Genomic DNA, 5,460 nt, shown 5'->3' with positions numbered 1-5,460 from the left:
TATTAACAAATGGAAAATTTTATTTTACTTTTATCATAATAAGTAAGAAAAACAATGAAAAATACACTATAAAATAAAATACATATCAAAAGCTGAAACACTGAAAATATTTAACATAGTGATTTGTTTTATTTCACATATCACCTCACACATGATTCATGACCTTGAAATTGCATTAAGAGGAAGACCCTTATCTAAGTGAAGTGTAAACATGACCTTATAAGTCACATTTTGTGTTCCATTTGCCAATTTAAATTTGAAGAAATGAAGAAGAGCCATTGCTACTATTGTCATTTGTCTATATGCAAAATCCTTTCCTAAGCACATACGAGGACCAGCCTACAATTAAACATCAAAACATAAACATCATAAAAAATCAATTCATATGAAGCAAGTAAATTCAAATGAAAAAGAAAAGTATATATTACATGGAATGCTATGAATTTGAATGGTGATTCGGGTTGAAAAATTCCATTGTTAAGCCATCTTTCAGGACGAAATTCCTCGGCATCTTCTCCCCAAATGCAAGTCATTCGACCCATAGCATATGCCAAATAATAAACTCCATCACCCTTTTCTAATTTGTAGCCATCAGGAAGAACATCAGGTTCCTCTGCAGTTCTTCCATCCTTGAAAAATTGTATCACACCAAAGACACAAGAATATCATCAAAGTCTATTAGTTAATGTTGTTTATATAGGTGCATATTAACTTGGAAATATTTAGATAAGTATCATGTGATCATAATATAACTGAAAGATGGTTTTGAGCAATTAAAAGAAAGTACCACAGGAAGAACAGGGTACAATCTCAATGTCTCAGTGAGTGTTGCATGAAGATAATGCATTTTATCAAGGATTCCATCGGTTAAATTGGCAACAAACTCATCTATGTTGTGTTCACTTTCATGTCTACAAGAAGTGACATCTTTTATTTCTCGCACAATCTTGTCTGGAGAAGAACCATGAAAGAGTGTTTGCAGTTGTGTCTTTTCCAGCTATCATAAAGCTAAGAATTATATCCCTCAAATATTTATCACTCACACATTTTTGTCCCTTCTTGCTCTCTATCAAAAATCTTGATAGAATATCTTCTTTAACATTCTGAAAAACAAAAAAATCATTCTTATCTTTATATCTTAATTAACTTAAAAAATATTGAAGTGCGTATTGGAAAGTGATGCAAGTAATATTATTTAAACGATAAAGATAATTAAATTTCTTCGAAAAAATTAAAAAAATATTCCTTTAAAATAGAAGAATTGATGGACTCACATAGTCTTGCTGAATTGCCAATTGTTCTTTTTTAGTCTTTATTACTTCACTGACAAAATCATCAATCAATTTCACATGGCGTTTAAGGGTAGCCTCACCACCAATGTTAAGAAACCTCTTAAGGCTCCAAATTGGATCAACATAGCGCCAAAAAATTATTGCATTTGATTCATCAAAGGCCTTCATGAATTCAATTCCCTTTTTGCTTGATCCCTCTAAGCAATTCAATTCGGTTCCAAACCCAACTTTGAATATGGAGTCCAAAGCACATCTCATTAGTAAGTCCTAAATAAAAGGAAATTGTAATTCATCATGGTTAGTATTGTAAGATTATATGATGTAATGTTTACAACTTAAAAGAGAAAAATTGCCTAAAAAAAACTTAATAGAGAAAAGTTGTTACTGTGACACCTATAAACTACATATTGTAATATTAGCATATACTTTAAAGTGCATATTTGTTTGGTGTTGCCTACCATACTATTAAACATTGAGAAGCCTCATAAGCATCTACTACCTTTGACCCTTGGTCAAATTCTACTTGCTAGACTAAGTTATGGAACCTCGGAACGATTCCAAAACATGTGCATTGTTTTGGAGAATTCTACACAATAATCTCCATGTCAAAAAACCTTATTAAAAGGGGGATTTTGTTGATCCTTTATATCCACGATGCAATCAAGAGGAGGAAGGCATCAATCACGTCTTTAGCAGGTGCCGCTAGGCAAAACTAGTTTGGTTTCAATCCCCATTAGGGCTTAGGTTTGATTAGCTCTTTCCACACTTCACTACTTAGCTTGAAAATATTATTTCTACATCTCCTTCGGATGTTACTGAGTTTATTTTATTTATTTGCTATAACATATGGTACTCTTGCAACAAATTTTGCTTAGAATGTAAAGCTTTGGATGTTGGAGCAATTGTTTGTAAAACTTGGAATCTAATAGAAGGTCTTAAGGTGATGCTAAATATTCTACATATGCCACCAATCCACAATCTGTCTCTCCGACCAGACGGAGTCCACCTCCAAATAACTTTTATAAAATCAATGTCGATTTGCGAGTTCTAAGGATGATATTTATGGAATTGACACAATTATTAGAGATGGTGAATGTGTCGTTTTGGCCGTTAATTATATATATATAATAGACTACAAATTTTAAAATAAAAGTTTCAACAACAATCAATTGCTACTACGACTTAAGTTATTAATAAATTTTAGTGAAAAATAAATAAATGAAAATTTTCCTATATTGAACTTTAGTTTGAATAATTTTTTGACAAAATTTTAATTATTTTTTTGACCGAATTTCAAATCATCAATGTCTCTTTTTCCTAAAAATTGAATGGTTAAGCCAAAATTCTAAACAACAACTTCAGTAATGGTTCAGATAATTTTAAAAAAGTACAAATACTCACTTGCATATCAAAATGAAGACCCTGATGAGAAAATCCTGAAATAAGTCTGACCAATTTGGCAGCATTTTTTCTAAAAACAGAGCAACTAAAATCTCTTAAAACTCCTTTGGAGAATTCATAGCTAGCAACCTTCCTTTGTTGCTTCCACTTGTCACCATCAACAACAAAAATCCCTTCACCAAAAAGATCACTCATAACATCTTGAGTATACTTACCTTTGGAGTATTTATCAAAATTAGTTTTTAATATATGTTCAATATTTCTCACATCTATGGTGTACAATTCACTAATATCTGGACCAAGAAGCCTCAAAGTTGGATGAGTTTTTGCCATGTGAGTATGGTAATCATGGAGTTTATTAAAGTGAAAAAGTTGGTTAAATATTGTGCCTTTTACAGGTGCATATTTTGGGTCCCCTATGGATTTTCCCTTAAAGATGGATATCATGATGAAACACACGACTAGGAAAAGAGCAAGAAAACAGAAGGACATTAAAGTCAACATCGTGTACAAAACATCCATCTTTTCTTCTTTCTTGTGTTTTTTCTTATGATGATATGAATTGTAATCATAGAAAAAGTAGCTTGTAATAATAAGTTTTATAATAACAAGAAAAGTTTGAATCGTTCATGCTCCAGACAAAATGACCTGTATTAAATATTGTGTAACTAATATAATTTTCGACATGCAATGATATAGAATATACAATTTAATATAAAATTAAATATGTTTTTAGTAGTAATCAAATTATTTTTTATAGAGACAAAAATATTTTTTTTAAGTCTTTAATATATATAAAATGTAATTTAATAATTTTATTTTATTTTCTAAAAAAGAGATAATTAAGAATGCTATCATGTCATTTAAATATTTATAAGTAATGCTACTTGGCGCAAGAGATTATCCGTATGGAGTGCACGACCGCTTTGCTTCATGTCGAATTTGCATGACCTACATGCTTTCTGCTTTTGGAAAACTGTTTATTTTAATTTATATGATATTAAATTATTAGAAATATGTTAAATTAGGACAAATAATTCTCTTGATTAATATTGTTCTAACAGCCTGGCAACGTGGGAATAATTTTTTCCTAAGCATAAATATTTCTTAGGAACAATTTTTTCCTAGGCATAAATATTTCTTAGGAACAATTTTTCATTCCCTTGTAACAAACATGGGAATTTTAATTCCAATATTTGGATACTCATAAATATATTTAGAATCTTGAAACAAACCTAGAATTAGTCTTTTAGAATCTTGAAACAAACCTAGAATCAGTTTTTGTATAAATTAAAATACTGGACCCGACTACTACTACGCAAAAATTGGTATTTTTTAGGCATGTCCACCATTTAACATTCATCTGTCACCTTTTTCTCTATTATGTAATGGTGTAATTGTTTACATATTTGGTTTCTTACAAGGTTTTTTTTAACTAAAAATAAAGTTAAAACAATCATAATTAATTTATATAATTATAAAATCTTAGTTTAAATTTAAGATATAACATCTAACGGTAAGATATTAAATTCAAACATAAAATTTCATGTAACGTTGAATTTAACAATATCATCGTTTATTAATATATTTTTATAATAATATATATACATATGACACTTACCATCTTGTACTAAATAAAAAAAAATACTATCCATAAAAACTTGATTCCGATAGTTGGGGACATGTCTCTCAATACATGTTTCTCAGTGTTGTTGAAATATTTCATTGAATATTTTATTTAATTACTACATTATAATATTCTCCTCCTCCTAGTAGATGCTTACTTGTGTTGACAAGTAAAAAGAGAAAGGATCCTCTCCTTCAAATAAAACTCAAAGAATTATATATGTGATTTCCAAAATAAATTTGGAAAATTCATGGCATATGTAAAATTGGTATAATAAAAATATGGAGATATGATATGATAGTTGATTTAGTTGTTGCGGTGCATGAATTAAATCAGGGTCATGGGTTCATTTCTTGGGTTGGAAGTTTTTTTTTTTTTTTTTTTTTTTTTTTAATTTGTTAAATGGGACTGTTGAGAATGAGAGGACGAGGCGACATAGTTTAATTATTTTTGTTAAATGATTGTTTTAGAATATTTATTAAGTTTGAAACTGATTAGGGATTTAGAGTAAGATATATTAGAATTTAATTAAGATTTTATTTTTAATTAATTTAGAAAAGAAATCAATATATATTTACTATTAATTTTTTTCAATGTTTTTAGCAATAATTCTTAAAAAAAAGCTCAGAGTTCTATATAATCTATTAAGTTAGCGTCTTTAAAATTCTAAGGTGTTACAAAATTCATTGAGATACAATTGAAGACCTAAACAACCCAATTATGTCAAAGTGATTTGATTTAAGTTTCACCTCAGCTTATTTTAATAACACTTTTTTCTTTTTGACTACTCAAATACTAAAAAAAATAGAAAAGTTAATTTTTGATGTATGAGGTTATGAATATTATGTTATTTTATTTATTTTATTTATTTAATACATATATTATATATTAAAATAAAATTTTAAATATTATATCAGTACTGATCAGTCTCCAGTCAGACCTTTAAATCTTGAATTGCTACATATATCGGTTCAATGTTCGAACATACTAAGTCATGTTCCTATACACAAATGAATAGTATATTTGTTCATTTGTCGGATATTTTTCTCCGTCTTTGTCGTCGAAAAAGATGAAACTAATCCTAAAGACTCTTATAGAAGGACTAAAAAAGACGGTATTGTTAGAGTTGATTGATATTAT

General features: G+C 28.6%; 1 pseudogene; it reads right to left on the bottom strand.

Annotated features, from left to right (window-relative positions):
* On the bottom strand, nt 1-3,271 carry LOC101504976 (cytochrome P450 704C1-like; annotated as a pseudogene).
* Nucleotides 3,272-5,460: the final 2,189 nt, after the last annotated feature.

Source organism: Cicer arietinum, chromosome 7 (assembly GCF_000331145.2).
Source record: "Cicer arietinum cultivar CDC Frontier isolate Library 1 chromosome 7, Cicar.CDCFrontier_v2.0, whole genome shotgun sequence".
Taxonomy (NCBI): Eukaryota; Viridiplantae; Streptophyta; class Magnoliopsida; order Fabales; family Fabaceae; genus Cicer; species Cicer arietinum.
This window is presented reverse-complemented; position numbering and strand designations above follow the sequence as displayed.